This window comes from Mauremys reevesii, linkage group 4 (assembly GCF_016161935.1).
Source record: "Mauremys reevesii isolate NIE-2019 linkage group 4, ASM1616193v1, whole genome shotgun sequence".
NCBI classification, from domain to species: Eukaryota; Metazoa; Chordata; order Testudines; family Geoemydidae; genus Mauremys; species Mauremys reevesii.
In genome coordinates, this window is record NC_052626.1 from 7,533,720 (window position 1) to 7,551,248 (window position 17,529).

Here is a 17,529-nt window from a genome sequence, read left to right on the forward strand (position 1 = left end):
CATCTGCCATCTCCATCTGCAGTAAGACAATCAATCTCTGCCTGTCCCTGAAGACATGCAGCCCATTAAAAATCTCCCAGGAGGTAAAGCTTGGAGCCCGGGTGAACCGCCCCCAGGATTTTATGAAGTTGATAGATCAAGTGGCGGCAGTGTTGCTAGTTGCGTTTGAAATCGGAATGGGGCATCTTTCCCCTACCTCAGTGGGTCACAAACTTTTTTACTGGTGACCCCTTTCACATCGCAAGCCTCTGAGTGCAACCCCCCATATAAATTAAACACATTTTTAAATATATTTAACACCATTTTAAATGCTGGAGGCAAGCGGGGTTTGGGGTGGAGGTTGACAGCTCAGGACCCCTCATGTAACAACCTCGCGACCCCCTGAGGGATCCCGACCCCCAGTTTGAGAACCCCTGCCTTACCTAGTGATGGAAGCGATTTAGCAGCCAGCTCTTTAGCACCCATTCCCTTCTTAAGGAGTGAGATGAAAATCTTGCTTAAATGCCCAGATATTTGTTTTAAAAAATGAGTCTCCTGGTGTGTGTATTTAAAGGTCAGGGAGGAATTCCTTAAAGGGAGAATCACATCCAGAATATAATGTGGGGTTTTGCAAGGCCTGAAGGCGCTCAGCTAGAATCGAGGCTGTATTGCTTCTCAGGGAGCAAGCCTTTTTATCACGACTGAAGGGGAAAGCATGCATCCTTGCATAACACCAGGCAGGCTCTACGAGGCTGCACAGGGACACCAGGCTCCTCTGGGGACTCGGAAGCTGGTCACTGTCTTTCAAAGTTGGACATTTTTTATTTCAAAAATGTGAGTGTCCAAAGTTGAGAAAGAAAATATGGGAAAAAAGTCACCCCTTTGCTCCACTCCTCCCCCTTTTCTCAACCGACTCCAGCCATGTCATTCTGATGGTGGATATTTCAACACTGATGTTGGGCAGTGACTGTGGAGTCGGAGGCCATGTCTACACTCCAAAGTTACATCAACTTAAGTCGATGTAATTGAACCGCTGTTGCGTGACCACACAACGCTCCTTCTGTCGGTGGAGCGTGTCTACAGTAGGTGCTCCTGCATTGACAGAGAGAGCAGTGTCCCATGGGTAGCTGTCCCACTGTGCAACTCACCCCCAGCTGCCACTGGGAGTCCTGGAAAGGGATTGCAGTGCCTCATGGGGCAGGCTCACTGTCCCATGATGCAATTTTCTGCGTCCCATCAGTCTATGGACTTCTGACTACCTTTCATGCTGCTTTTCAACAGCACCTGTAAACTGTGCACCTGCCATCTCTGCCTGAAAGCATGGATCCTGCACTGCTCTCCAGTCTTGTGATGAGTGTTATGAACACAACATGACTGATCCTACAGTATTTCATGAAATGCAAATCTGATGATGGCAATGTGGTGTCTGCCCTGCTGTGTGCCATGGAAAGGAACAATTCCAGATTGCTGTTGGCATTCATGGAGCAGCCACACATGGTGAACCATCAGTACTGGGCTCAGGAAACAAGCACTGAGTGGTGGGATCACATTGTGATGCATGTAAGGGATGATGAGCAGTGGCTGCTAACTTTCAGATGTGCTGCCTTCCCAGTGGAGAAGCGAGTGGCGATCGCTGTGTAGAAGCTGGCAACTCCAGACTGCTACAGACCAATTGCAAATCAGTTTGGAGGTGGGAGGTCCACAGTGGAGGTTGCAGTCATGTAAGTGTGCAGGGCCATTAATCACCTCCTGCTACAAAGGACTGTGACTCTGGACAATGTGCAGGAAATAATGGGTGGCTTTGTGGCAATGGGATTCCCTAACTGCAGCGGGGTGATAGATGGAACGCATATCCCCATTTTGGCCCCAGATCACCTTGTGATGGAGTACATTAACAGAAAGGGCTACTTCTCTATGGTATTGCAGGTGCTGGTGGATCACCGGGATCGTTTCACTGATATCACTGCAGGGTAGTGCATGACACACAAATCTTAATACTGGCGTGTATAGGAAGCTGCAAGCAGGGACTTAATTTTCAGCCTGGAAGATTACAATTGAGGATGTGGAAATGCCAGTTGTGATCCTGGGAGACTCAACCTACCTCTTGTTCTTGGTGGCTCATGAAGCCTTACACTGGAAATCTTAACAGCGTCAAAGAGCACTTTAACCACAGGCTCAGCAGGTGCAGAACAACCCTTGAATGTGCCTTTGGCAGATGAAAGGGTCGCTGGCGCTGCCTTTTTGGCAGGTTAGACGTTAATGAGGAAAATATCCCCATAGTCATAGCAGCCTGCTGTGCTCTGCATAACATTTGTGAAGCTAAAGGGGAAAAGTTTCCACAGGGATGGAAGTTGAGGTGGATCGGCTGGTGGCTGCTTTTGAGCAGCCAGATATCAGGGCTGTTAGAGGGGCTCAACCAGGGGCTATTCAAATTAGGGAGGCTTTGAAGAAGCATTTTGATAATGAGCCCCAGTATTGTGCCTTTCTGCAATGCTTTGAGCCAGGCATTGTTTTCTTGCACCTTAGTCTGACCCTTGTAATGATTTCTGTGTGGTCATTCGCTGTTTCTGCAAATACACTGATTGACACTGTGTATAAATTTCAGCAGCAACCACCGTGATGTGTAGACAAATAAAGATTCATTTTCATTCTATAAGTACATTTTTAATCATCGGGGAGGGCATGGAAGGCAGTTCTGTATGGGCTACAGAGGGGGGTAAGCATGCATGTGTTCCACCTGGAGCACAATCAGGGACCTCAGCATGTCTGTTTGATCCTCCAGAAGCTGTATCATCTGCTCCTGCCCCTGTATCATCCACTCCTGCCCCTATTTCCTCTCCTGGCTATCCATTCTCAGTCTTTCATTTATAGTCTCTCTCCATGCTCTCTGCTTGCTATCAGCTGCATCTGACGAATGTAACACCTCCCTGAACATGTTTTCCTTACTTCTCCTGGTTTGTCTCCTTATCACTCGGAGCCGCTCAGCTGGTGTGCAGGAGGAAACCCTCAAGGGCACATCTGCAGAAGCTAAAGAAACAATAGACAGAGGCACTATTATGAGTGCACTCATAGCCCTGATTCAGACAAGTTAGATCACTTTCTCATGCTTACTTGGCAGGCACACAGTGCGGTGAGAGCCCTAACTATGGTGAGTTTGGCCCGGGGGGGACGGGGAGGGGCAAGATAAGAATACAAGAACGGCCATACTGGGTCAGACCAATCGTCCATCTAGCCCAGTACCCTGCTTCCTACAATGGCCAGGGGGGCTTCAGAGGGAATGAACAGAACAAGTAATCACCAAGTGATCCATCCCCTGTTGCCAATTCCCAGCTTCTGGCAAACAGAAGCTAAGGACACTTCAGAGCATGGTTTTGCATGAGAGATGAGAGAAAGGGTGGTGGTGGTGAGTTTCACAGGGATATCAATAACAGCACTCAGGGTTACTATTCTGAATACTGACACTGTTTCCCACAGGTGTGGTGCGGGGGGGACAGCAGCTGATATCATGCTCCTTGGGGTAACCAAGGATGCAAGGGTGCAGCTTCTGCATGCTTGTGGCTACAGATCTGGTCCGTGTGCTGCTTACCTGTGTGCCGCTATGATGCCTGCAGAGGTGATTGCCGATTGGCACGGGGGAAAAAACAAGAAGGAACCTTCAGCAGAGAATTGCAGAGTACCTCCAGGAAAGTTTCCTAGAGATCTCTATGGAGGATTTCCAGGACATCCCCGTGTGCATCAACAAACTTTTCTGCAGGGCCCCCTGTGCCTCATTGCACAGGGGAATAAAAAGCTGATGCAAACAGCGCTAGTGCTGGTTATTTCTATCCCTCTTCTACCCTGGAACAACAACAACAAAAGCAGAGCTCTACCTCATCTCTCTCTGCAATATCAAAGCACAATGAGTACTTACTGGGGTCAAGCGTGCCAGGGCTGGAGTGCTGGGACTGGCTAGACCCCTCCAGGCTTAAAAAAAGGTCCTGGATCACCACGCCACCGGATGTCCCTGTTGCCTGTCCCCCATCCTTCTCCAGCTCCACTTCTGCATCCACCACTTTGTCCTTGGGGTTCACTCCACTGGCCGCTGCCTTCAGTCCCCCATAGTATCCATGGGGTTCTTGGCGATGGAGGTGGGGTCGCCACTGAGGATGGCATTCGGCTCCTTGTAGACGTGGCATGTCTTTGGCAACATACCAGACCGACAATTGGTCTCCATTACCTTCTGGTACGCCTGCCTCAGCTCCTTGATCTTAGCACGGCACTGCTGTGTGTCCCTTCTGTGCCCCTTCTCCTGCATGAGACGAGCAATCTGCTCATAGCTATCTAAGTTCCTACACCTGGAGCAGAGCTGTGACTGAAAAGCCTCTTCTCCCCACTGACCCAGCAGATCCAACAACTTTGTTGTACTCCAGGCAGGAGCGTGTTTGCTGCGGGGAGCCACCGTGGTCAGCTGGGAAGATGCTATGTGAGCGCTCCACACCAAGCAAACAGGAAGAGCAATTTTAAAAATTGCAGATGATTCCCTGTTCTGTTCATTCCCTCTGGGGCACCTGGCACTGGCCACTGTTGGAAGACAGGATACACTGGGCTAGATGGACGTTTGGTCTGACCCAGTATGCTTTAGGGTAGGGGTCGGCAACCTTTCAGAAGTGCTGTGCCGAATCTTCATTTATTCACTCTGATTTAAGGTTTCGCGTGCCAGTCATACATTTTAACGTTTTTAGAAGGTCTCTTTCTATAAGTTTATAATATAGAACTAAACTATTGTTGTATGTAAAGTAAATAAGGTTTTTAGAATGTTTAAGAAGCTTCGTTTAAAATTAAATTAAAATGCAGAGCCCCCCGGACCGGTGGCCAGTGTGAGTGCCACTGAAAATCAGCTTGTGTGCCACCTTTGACACGCATGCCATAGGTTGCCTACACCTGCTTTAGGGGGAGGGGTGCCTGCTTGTGTACCTGGCTGCGAGGCAGCAGAGTTCAAACTGGTGACCAGAGTGGTCACGATGGGTGTTTTGAGACACCTCCTAGAGGCCTCTTAGGGCAACATAAGCAATGCAGTGTCTACACTTACACTACATCGCTCTTACTTCATTGCAAAAAGCTCTATGCCCCTCATCCAGGTGGGTTTAGTATGTTGGCGTATGTTTTGTTGATGAAAGCTGACTTTTGCCGACAAAACTGTGTAGGGTGGATGTGGCCAGAGTGGCAGGTACTCCTTGCTAACTCCAGCCAGGCTAAAAGGGCCCGGAGTGGCTCTCTCTCGTACACTTTCATTTGCAGGTAGAGGAACAAGACAAGGAGGCCTTTCAGGGAAATGCAAGAAACAGCAAAGTTTGGAGAGGAAGCATAGGCTGAGGTTGGTGTTCTGTTATTATCTGAGTTACCCATTTGTGGGTAAGTTTGGATTGTTGCGTGGGCCTGCTTCTCTTCTCACGTATGCTGGGTTTTACACTGATTTAATGCCAGTGACTTCAGCGGAGTTACTCCCAGTGTATACAGATGTGAGGGCTACCTGGACCAATTTCTATTGAGCGAGGGGGGAAAGGGACAATCTTGCCTGCTTTACACCACATTATGACAGTTAAAACTTGATAATTCTATACCCCATCACTGGGAACTAGCGTCAGTATCTCTGCCTTGCTATTCAGTTACATTCCTGCTATAGCTGTTGAAAATCTTTCATGTCTCAACATTCCTTGTCAATGTCAGCCTCCATCTCTCTGTGCCTGACGCGCCCCTGTCTGTGAGGGGTGGATAACCCCACCTGCCTCTCGGGGAGTGGGGAGGCTCATTGTGATGCATCGAGCTGACGACACTACGACAGCTTCAAAAATGCAATGAGACATTCCCTCGCCGTGTGCAAAAGATGATTAAAGCTGGTGGGAGGTGTAATATGGGAGCTGGTGTGGGATGTACAGCTGAGCAGATTAAATTAAACGCTCCTGTTCTAGTATTAAGGATGATCTAGAAAGAGGTTTCCCTGAGCAGGGTCACAGATTCAACGGAATATTGAGCTAATGCCTTGCTTCTAGCAGTGTATTCTGTACTGAATACAGAACTGGAGACACATCCGTGTGTTACGTTTCAGGCCGCAGCGACTCCAGGAGATGGTGTCAGCAATGAGGACTTGCAGCTGCGCCTGCCCAGTCTCCAGGCTGCCTGTGGGCACCGCTGAGCCCCAGCCTGGCTCCTGATTGACCAGCCTGATTGGCCAAGGCAGTCAGCAAGCCTGCTCTTAAGCCCAACAGCAATAACTGATCTCTGGCTTCTCTGCTGCTGCCATCGCTCCTGTGCCTGCCTTGTTCCCAACCCCGCCCCTTCTCCAGCCCTACCGGCTGTGGTGCCAGGCTCCTGGCTTGGGTAACCGGATTCCTGGTCCTAATTCATGGCAGGTGCAAAGCCATGTGAGAGGACCAGCGGAGGTGTCATTTAGCTTGCACCCCTTTAAGTAGGTTATAAGATTTGCACATTTGAAAGGTGAAAACGGGGCCTGCTCCAAAGCCCACCCAAATTAGGAGGCGTCTCACCACGGACTTCAGTGGGCTTTGGATCAGGCCCTATTTGAACTTTGAATAAATAGGTGCCAAGATGTTCTCTCTTCCTTCTCAGCCTCAGTCCCACTGACGAGCCTCGTGGCTTTCTGACTGGCTGGCAATCGTGCTAGATTTATGCATTTAATATACAGGGAGCGTGGCTGGCTGGCTCACACAGCGTTTGTCCAGCACCGCTGCACTGAGATTGTCGGTGAAGACTTCGTGGGTTCTGGTTCCCAACTAGGAACGGCACCAGCGCAATCCACAAAGCAAAGAGAGGAAGAATGCTGGCTAAGGTGTGCGACGGCACGACAGCGGGCAGTACGTGAGGGGGAGCTTAGCAATGGCTGTGCTCCTTGCTGATGGGCAGCAAGTCCTCTGGCAAACAGCCTCAGGGTGCTCTCAGCATCAGAGACATCACATGTGCAGGGGCTGGAGGTGGTGTGGGGCACCGGGTGTCAGGCAGGCGCGATATGCTGCACTTGCCCTGTGCACCTGCAGGAATAACCTCAAGGCAAAGGACTCCCCTGCTTTGCATCCCAGAGCTTCCAGTGCAGGGGGAATTCAGGGACGCAATGGGGTGGGTGGGCAGGGAGCATTTTTGGTCAGGAGAGGAGAGGAGTTGGTCCTTCTCCCAGGCATGAAGGGGTGTAGCTAAGCTGGTCTGCTCTGCTACCACGGCTATTTCTCAGCAGGGACCTTTGGCCTGATTTCTGCAAATACTTACAGACGTGAGGCTGGGACTCAGGAGACCTGAATTCTATCCCTGGCTCTGCCACTGGCCAGCTGAGTAACCTGGGGCAAGACACAGGCCTACTTTGTGCCTCAGTTTCCCCGTCTGTAAAACAGAAATGATGCCCGTGAGCGCCTTTGTCAAAGTGCTTTGAGATCTGCTGATGAACAGTGCTATAGAGGAGCTTGGGATTACTATTCGTTTTGCAGAGGCGTAGGCTTTATGCCTGGGAGGTACCACTGACTATGCTCACACGTGAAGTGACCCATGTATGAATTTGGCAGGCCCGGTGCCTGAGACTGTAAACTCTGTGGTGGTAGCTTTTGGGCCAGATTTTTAAAGGTACTTAGGTGCCTAAAGATGCAGGTAGGCGCCTGGTAGGATTTTCCTGAACCCTACATGCCTCGCTCCAATCCCTTTCAGTAGGACTTAGGGCCTAGGTGCTGGTCTGCATTTGTAGGCATCTAAATCCCTTTAAATATCTGGCCCACTGTCTCTTTCCATCTATGAAGCATGTACAGGAGCACAGTTTGGGGGCCAGATCCATACAATAAAATAATAATTATTAATAATAATCAGCGCCTGTGTGATCACACCAATTGAAATGGACGGGGGCACATGAATTCAGGTGAGGTCAGTATTTGCCCTTTTGTGCTATTTGGTGGAGATGATTCTTTTCTTTCTTAGGGGTCTGGTTCCTTAGCATAAGGAAACTACCCCTGCCATCCATACTCCCATTAATAGATTATTACTAGAAGGATTTGAAATATTCAGTGATTTTTTTATAACAGTCTGTAATTAAAAACACAACACACACACGCTTTCTGTATTAAAAGCATCAGTTGTGTGCCTGTAGTGAAATCTAATGGTTAACAAAGCAAACACTTAATAACTGTAATGCTGCCTTAGGAGGCAACATGCTCTTGTTAAAAACTCACCTGAGTTGTCATGAAGCATTTGTTATAGTATTAAATAATCTCCATAGCTCCCATTTCTTGCTGTTGGAAGTGGAAGAAAACACTGGAATATTAACAGGGAGAATCTTCGTCTGTGGGATTTAATCAAGCGGCAGCCTGTTGTGTATTAAAATCCTGGAGAAGTCCACTACTGCCTGCTCTGTCTGAAGTCATTCAAAGCTCCATTAGACCCTGAGTACGGTCCCCAGAAGGCTGTGTAATTTGCTGAGTGAGAATGGAAGAATAATGTATATGTGTTTGCTGGGGGGATTGTGGGTAATCCCTTTGAAATGCCTTTGAAAATATGTGCCATTTAGTGCACTCTAAAAGGAGATAGCAAAATTGCTCTTCAGGAGACTGCCAGGAGCTGGGACTGGACGATGGGGGATGGATCTCTTGATAATTGCCCTGTTCTGTTCATTCCCTCTGGGGCACCTGGCTACTACCTGAAGTCAGGATATTGGGCTAGATGGACCATTGGTCTGACCCAGTATGGCCATTCTTATGAGACTCTTACGAGACTCATAACTTGGCCTGGCTGGTGTAGCAGTACCCAGGGAAGTCCTTCCCTCCAGGCTGAATGCTGCTGGGAAGCATCCTACAGAAAATCCAAACATTTACATTATGCTTCAGAGCTAGGCTTACTCAATGATCAACAACTCTACTGTTGCTAATTAAAAAAAATTGATGGTGCTTGTGAAATTATTTTCTTACTCTTAAGTGTTTTTGAATTACTCCTAATTTTAATCAAGAGAGAATTAAATCGGGCCCCCAGTCTGCTAATGAATCTGAGGAGTTAAATTAAGAGTATCATGCTCCTTTGACCGTTTCACCTGCACTCTGCCCATTTTATCTCACAGATTTGAAGGACAACAGTGATCATCTAGCCTGACCTCCTGTATAACACAGGTCACAGGATGTCCCAGAATAAATTCCTTTTTGAATTTGGTTATATCTTTTACAAAAACATCCAGTCTTGATTTAAATGTTGCCAGTGGTGGAGAATCCACTACAGCCCTTGGTAAGTTGTTCCAGTAGTGATGGCCACTGTGATTACTTCTAACATATCAACTCCTTGAGCAGCTTCAAACAGCCACCATTTTAAGTGATCGTGTGATCATGATCTAAATTGATTTGTGATGTGCAAGGATATAGTCAGACCAGTACTATTTATATACTTGATGCTTTAAACAAGCCAGTTTCTCAAAGGTGAAAACAAAGAAAAACCCTCCTGGTTCAGGGAGGAGGTGAAAGTGTGACGGGGTGGACTAGGCCCGGAAGCCCCTTGCTGGAGGCCTCAGTGTTCTGCCTGCCCCAAGAAAGGAACAGTAGAGGAGTCCTCCAAGCAGCCTAAAGTGGCTGCAAGGGAAGCAGCCAATCAGAGAGGCTGGAGGGAATAGCCAATCAGGGCCTAGGAGGGCCATATAAAAGGAGCTGCAGACCCAGAGCCAGTCAGTCCCTTGCTGAAGCTAGATGAGTGTGGGTAATACTCCTGGCTGGCCAAAGGGAACTGCAGCACCATGGACAGCTCAGTGCTGACAGGGCTGGGACAGCGAGTAAGACCTCCTGGCTGGCTGCTGGGCCTGAATTTAGATGAGCCCTGAGGTAAGGTTGAAGCTTTGGTGAGGGCTGGAGATGTGGCCTAGGGAACGGAAAGCAGTGTAATTAAAGGGCCATGGTGGCATGTGGCTGCTATTCTTAGGGTCCCTGGGCTGGGAGCCAGAGTAGTGGGAGGGCCTTGGTCCCCCCCTCTATAGGCTGCTGGGAAACTGGCCTACAGTCAAAGTGATAAACCCCTAGAAGGGGAGCTAAACTGCTAAGAAGCACAGCTAGCGAGCTAGGGCTGGAACAGACCAAGAGGGCAAAACTATCGTCTCCAGGGAGAAAGCTCTGGGGGTATGGCCTGACAGCAAGGCTGGGACTGTCAAAAGAGGGCAGACACCTGACCAGAAGAGAGGTGTGCTTGTGAGAGGTTGGTGTGACACTGTTACAGAGAGCTCAGTTAAAATAACAGCAAATGAGGAAGCTGATAGTGATGAGTACAAATCTGCACTTAGGAAATGTGGGCAATTGACGATGGAAGCTAAAGGGATCAGTAAAAAAATCTGTGGCCAGCAAATTTAAAGACAACAAGACAGAATTATTTCATTCTATCAGGAGCAAACAAGATCCTAGCAATGATATAGGCCTGCCACTAGACAAGGATGCTAAAATTGTCCATCATGTTGTAGAAAAGGCAGAAGTATTCAACAAATAATTCTGTTCTGTATTTGAAAAGAAATCAGATTATGTATTCATTAATGACAATACTTTCTATTCCATCTATAACTAGGGAGGATGTTGTAGCAGGGTGGACCCTGCTCCTGCCCGAAGGGGTTTAAAAAGTGGCCTGGCAGGGCTTGAGAAGACAGCCTTCAGGCTAGGCTGATTGGGGAAGTGGCTGCAGCTGGGGCCACGCCCCAAACTGAGCCACAGGCCTTATAAAAGGCCAGGGGAGCCAGGAGCCATACAGTCTCTCTCTGGCGATAGAGAGAGATGGGCCTGGCTGCTTAGGGCTTGAAACTAGATACCTGAGTGCAGCAGGGCTGAGGAAGGCTGAGGAGCCGGGGAGCTCTGGCCTAGAAAGCCCCAGGCTGCGGCCTAGCAGTGGGCCAAAAGTACTGGGGGTTGCAGGGGGCAACCTAGGGGTAGGACAAAGCAGCAGGTCCAAACCCAACTTTGCCTGTGATGAGTAGGCTGAGACTGCAGTCTGCCCCAGAGCGTGGGGCTAGACAACGACTGGCAGTAGCCAAATACTGAGGCAAGGTAGGGATAGAGGGTGGGGGTTCCCTGAGACAGAAAGGGAGACCCAGAGAGAAAGGGGTTACTGCTAGGGGCAGCACCCCATGTAAAAGGGCACCGGGTCCAGGGAGGGACACGGGGGCCTACGAACAGGTGGATCACCAGCCTGCAGAGGGTGCTCCAGGGCTGGACTGGCCTAACTTCGGAGAGCAACCAGTAGGTGGCGCCGCAGGGGTGAGTTGACCCGTTTACAATGTTAAACAGCAACTATAAAAGTTAAATATTTTAAAATCTTCAGTATTGGATAACTTGCACCAAAGAGTATTAAGAGAATTGGCTGAGAGCTCTCTGAATCACTAGTGTTGATTTATGACAAATCCTAGGACACTGGGGAGATTCCAGGGGCCTGGAGAAAGTCTAATATCATACCAATCTTCAAAAAGGGTAAATGGGATGTCACAGGTGGGATTTCACTATAGGCAACTTAGCTTGCCATTCGTTCTGGGTTAAATCATGGAAAGGCTGATATGGGATGCAATCAGGAAAGAATTAAAGGATGGTAGTGTAATTCATGCCAGTCAACTTGGTTTTATGGAAAACGGGTCTTGTCAGACATTTTCTGATGAGATTACAGATTTGGTGGATAAAGGTAATCATGTTGACATAGATACTCAGACTTCTGTAAAGTTTGTCCTGCGTGATATTCTGACAAAAAAATGGCACTATACAAAATCATTGTAGCCCATATTAAATAGATTAAAAACTGGCTAGCTGGATAGATGGCAAAAAGTAATCATAGCTGAGCAATCCTCATCCTATATGGGTGTCTCTAGTGTGGTCCGGCAGGGATCTGTTCTGAGTCCAACACTAGTCAATATCTTTATCAATGACCTGGAAGAAAATATAAAATCATTGCTGGTAAAACTTGCAGATGAGATGACAAACTAGTGGAGTGATGAATAATGGTGGGGACAGGTGAGGTATAGAGGCTGAACAGGATCACTTGGTTAACCAGGGGAAGGGGTGCTTGTTTGAACAAAGTCATGCATCTAGGAACAGAACGTAGGTGCTAGGACAGATGGGAATCCTGGAATGCAGTGACCCTGAAAGGGACTTGTGGGTAATGGTGGATAACCAAGTGAACATGATCTCCAAGTGCTGTAAATAAGAGAGGGTAAACCCAATCCTCGGACGTACAAGCAGGGGAATATCTAGTAGCAGGAGAAGGTGTGTTACCTCTGAATCCAGCATTAGTGAAACCATTACTGGAATACTGTGTCCCGTTCTGATGTCAGCACTTCAAAAAGGGTGTTGGAAAAGGCTGAGAAAAGATCGACAAGAATGATTCAAGATTACATGCAGTGATGGGGTTGGGTCACAAAGACCTCCCTTGGGACTGACACCTGATGTGCTGAGACTACCCCTGAGCCCATTTTCCCTGCCAGCTTGGGACTTCAGTAGCCTGTCTGGTTGAGCCAGACACGCTAGCCTTCTACAAACACGGACCCAGGTCTGAACCACGTCCCCCAAAAGCCGCAGACTTAATTGAAAATGGCTTAGAAAGTACTCCTGTCTCTAGCACCCAGGTACCCAGCTCCCAATGGGATCCAAACCCCAAATCCATTTTACTCTGTATAAAGTTTATACAGGGTAAAACTCATAAATTGTTCGCTCTCTATCACTGATAGAGAGAGAGAGAGAGAGAGAGGTGCACAACTCTTTGCTCCCCCAGGTATTAATTATGTGCTCTGGGTTAATAAGCAAAAAGTGATTTTTATTAAATATAAAAAGTAGGATTTAAGTGGTTCCAAGTAATCACAGACAGAACAATGTAAATTACCAAGCAAAATAAAACAAAACACACAAGTCTAAGCCTAATACAGTATGAAACTAAATGCAAGTAAATCTCACCCTCAGAGATGTTCCAATAAGCTTCTTTGACAGACTAGACTCCTTCCTACTCTGGGTCCAGCAATCACTCACACCCCCATAAAAAACAGGAGTACTTGTGGCACCTTAAAGACTAACAAATTTATTTAAGCATGAGCTTTCGTGAGCTACAGCTCACTTATTCGGATGCATAGAATGGAACACACAGACAGGGGATATTTATACATACAGAGAACATGAAAAGGTGGAAGTATGCATACCAACAGGCAGAGTCTAATCAATTGTGATGAGCTATCGTTAGCAGGAGGAAAAAAACTTTTTGAAGTGATAATTAAGATGGTCCATAGAAGGTGTGAGGAGAATTTAACATAGGGAAATAGATTCAATTGGTGTAATGACCCAACCATTCCCAGTCTTTGTTTAACCCACAGTTAATAGTATCTAGTATATGCTATCATGTGCCAGCAATGCCCCTCTGCCATGTACATTGGCCAAACCGGACAGTCTCTATGCAAAAGAATAAATGGACACAAATCTGACATCAGGAATCACAACATTCAAAAACCAGTGGGAGAACACTTCAACCTCTCTAACCACTCAGTGACAGACTTGAAGGTGGCAATTTTGCAACAAAAAAACTTCAAAAACAGACTCCAAAGAGAAACTGCTGAACTTGAATTAATATGCAAACTAGATACTATTAACTGTGGGTTAAACAAAGACTGGGAATGGTTGGGTCATTACACCAATTGAATCTATTTCCCTATGTTAAGTTCTCCTCACACCTTCTATGGGCCATCTTAATTATCACTTCAAAAAGTTTTTTTCCTCCTGCTAACGATAGCTCATCTCAATTGATTAGACTCTGCCTGTTGGTATGCATACTTCCACCTTTTCATGTTCTCTGTATGTATAAATATCTCCTGTCTGTGTGTTCCATTCTATGCATCCGAAGAAGTGAGCTGTAGCTCACGAAAGCTCATGCTAAAATAAATTTGTTAGTCTTTAAGGTGCCACAAGTACTCCTGTTTTTTTTGCGGATACAGACTAACACGGCTGCTACTCTGAAACCTGTCACACCCCCATAGTTACTGTCCTTTGTTCCAGTTTCTTTCAGGCATCAATTTGAGCCAGTTGAAGACAAAATGGACGGGTTTCCAGGGCCTTATATAGTCTCTCTTGTGGGTGGAAACCCCTTTGTTCTCCTGTGTAAAATGCCCTTAACAAGATGGACTTTGCAGTCACCTGGGCAAGTCGCATGTCTATGAATGATTCAGCTTTTTGCAGGCCGACGCCATTGTTTACATGTTAGTTTGAATGTTCCCAGGAAAGCTCAGATGTGGATTGGAATCTCTCAAAGTCCACTGTCAGTTAAGTGTTTCTTGATAGGACCATTCTCAGTAAGTGCCCATTCTCAGGAAGCTGACCAAATGCTTCACTGAGGCTACTTAGAATGAAACAAATACATAGCCAGTACTGTATTCTTAACTTCAAATGCAAAAAAGATCCCCACATCCAGACAGCATAATCATAACCAGCAAACTACAACCTTCCCATAGACACCCCACTTGGCCGCCTCTGTATAAGAACTGGTGCAACCATAGGACCCTGGTTGCAACAACGATCAATACAGTCACAGTTTATGTCAATAACATCACTCATGCCTTATATTGAGACTTAAGATGCTCAATCTATTTAGTTTTATTAGAGAAAGTTAATAGGTGACTTGGTCACAATCAACAGGAACCTTCATGGGAAAGATTTCTAGCCATAGATGGCTCTTCCATCTAGCAGAACAAGGCATCATGAGAGCCAAGGCATGGAAGAGAACACAAGGGTGTTTGAAGGAGAATTAGAATGATGGTTAATAAAGGCTGGCATTGCTAGTGGAGAGGAGGCAGCCAGCAATGGCCTGTTCCTGAATACGTCATGATACGTAAAGGCCTTAAAAGTGAAGACAAGAAGCCAATGAAGGGATGCAAAAAAGGGGGTGACATGGTTGGAGCAATGAGCCAGGAAGAGCTTTGCAGCAGCATTTTGAATGAATGTAAGAGGGACATGATGGGATCCTCAAGGCCAGAGGAGGAAATGAGAAGATGAGGGCTTGGCTGTGCTGCCGGGAGGAAAAGCCAGCCTATCTTGGAGATCTTATGCAGGAAGAAGTAGAGAGATTTGGACATTGCCTGTTGACTAGGGCAGAGTCAAAGGGAAGGTTACGGGTCTGAGTGACAGGCAGAGTGGTGGTGTTGTCCAGAGTGATGAAGAAAGGAGGGCAGACGGGCAAGACATGGGAGGAAAGATCAAGAGATCTGTTTTGGCCTTGCTAGGCTTAGGTTGGTGGCTGGACATGGGATGAGGAGATGTTAGAAAATTTAGATGGGATGGAAGGAGACAGGCTACAGCATTCTCCTTCACATAGCCTAAAACTACTATGTAGTATTGCTGGCTACATTCTATTGGCTGCCACATCCTACCCCAGAGATGGCTGCATTGCAGCTGTGGGGGAACTTGTTCTAAATAGCTTGTCATTCTGTGAAACACCTTGTGGCTGGCAAAGCATGCGGCATATGTGCCATGCAGCTGAGTGACAGTTGCTGTAGGAACCACAACTGAATTTTTCAGATCAGAGAATTGCTAGAAACCTTGTTTTGCGCTTTGAAGTCAAAACAAGACACTTGAACAAACAGACGACATTTGTAGTACAGAGTCTAGCTCCAGATATGGCTCTAATGCTTGGCTGAGCGTTAACCATGTATTTCTGAGGCAGATTTGCAAATTCTTTCCTAAGCCAAAACCACACATTACGAATATGCTGTTCTGATATGGACGATTTCTGGGAAATAGTGCATCCCTGACTGGGCAGAGAGAAAGCAGCTGGAATCTGGGAGTTATGGGCAGAATGTAACTGTCTGGGACAATTCTTACACCTATGTGACAGGTTCTCTGTCATATCCCTCTTCCAGAGCCTGCTGGTTGTCCCAATAAAGTGCAGAGAGGCTTTCAGTGATGCACCACCCGTGCTTTATTTACACACACACAGTTCTCCTACACCAATGTTGAGCTAGTTACAAGGCTTACAGGGGTAGTTCCCTCTTTTCCTGCAGTCAGCCCACAGCTCGGAGTCTGACCTTTTCCTGGCTGCCTTTTCTTCTGGCTCCCAGCCCTTAACTGCTGGCTTGTCAGGCCTGCAGGTGGAGCCAATCCCCAGGCCAGGCATCAGGTCTGTTTCACCAGCCCCAATCTGTTTCCCTTGATTGGAGCTGGCTGAGCAGGGGTAATTAGGTGCTTTTGCACCAGCACCCTGCTACACCATAATATTTACTAAAATTATGGGCTGGATCCTCAGCTGGTGTAGATTGGCATAGCTCTACTGGAAACAATGGAATGATGACCATTGCCACCTGATGAGAATCTGGCTCAGTGCCTGAGTTAGGGTCAGGCATGTGCTAAACTAGGCGGGACAAGTCATTCAGCAAAGACTTACCTTTTATACAAAAGCCTTATTCCCCTCTCTGAAATCTTGCTGGCAATTCCAGTTTGTTTGATGCTGGAATGTCTTCAATCTCTCTATCTGTCCTAGGCATGGAAAAGGCACCTATTATCTTGAGATTCAAGCACCAAAGCATGATCAGTAATACAGCATTCTGTGACATCACAGATAGCAACCCTTGATATCTTGTGATGTCAAAGAGTGGTGAATTCTGGGATATCTTCAGTGACCCGTGATGTGTCCAGGAAAATAACTCTGCATGCGCGAAAGGAGAAATATTTATTAAAGGTAAGGTATTTCTGTACTACAGTCCAGTAAATGGGTATAGTGCAATTTTCATTTCATCTTTGCATTTCAACCCTAAATGCATCATTGGGGGAAGAACAAATATGAGTCTTAACTCCTGGTTCTGTTCTAACCCAAGTCTGTGCTCACAGCTGCAGAAAATATTGCAGTATTTGTTTGTCATTTGGGTAGGGAAGTGGGTTTTTCTTTTTCATTCTTTATTCTAGTAATGGGAGGGTAATTATCAATTTGTCGTTTAAGAAGGGAAACGACCTCACTGTGGGAGTGGATGGGACATTTCACTGATATGATCTTGGAATCCCTAAGCAAAACTGCAGCCAAATAATCCATGTCATCACCATTCCCTCTGCCGACGTGCTGCTGAGACGAACCGCGTGTCACGCCTTTGGATGAAACAGTCTGTAAAAGAAAGGACTGAAAGAGAATGAGAGGCCTCTAGAGACATTGTGTTTCCTTTAGCATGGCTGGCATGGCTGATAAAAGTTGCCTCCAATCTATAATGCATTGTGTAATGTAGTTGTAACATTCCCTGGAGTCAAAGAGCTACAAAGTAATTTAATTTTTTAATTGGCTGGGGCTGGAGGTAAAATATTGCTGCAAGAGGTGTTTCCATACTCCACAACGTGAATCTGCAAGGAAACGAGCCTGTACTGCACCTGTTGTTGTTGTTGTTGTTGTTTACATCTCTGCTGTCTTATATTCAGATGAGACAATCCAAGCTCCTTCTAGCTGTAGCAGTTTCCTCTGAGAAGCAGCAGATGGCAGGGCCCAGCACTTGTTTCATTCCAGTGACGATTGCTGTTGCATCCTCTGAACTAAAGCAGGGTGTGTTGCGCATGCATTAGCTGTGTCTAATGGCTGTCT

General features: G+C 46.9%; 1 long non-coding RNA gene across 1 annotated transcript; it reads right to left on the minus strand.

Annotated features, from left to right (window-relative positions):
• Positions 1-2,621: 2,621 nt before the first annotated feature.
• LOC120404904 lies at positions 2,622-16,505 on the minus strand. The gene is made up of 3 exons (XR_005598243.1): positions 16,354-16,505; positions 7,237-7,347; positions 2,622-3,006 (listed from the first exon to the last, which is right to left on the minus strand). It is a non-coding gene; the product is annotated as an uncharacterized LOC120404904 (long non-coding RNA).
• Between the last annotated feature and the right edge of the window lie 1,024 nt (positions 16,506-17,529).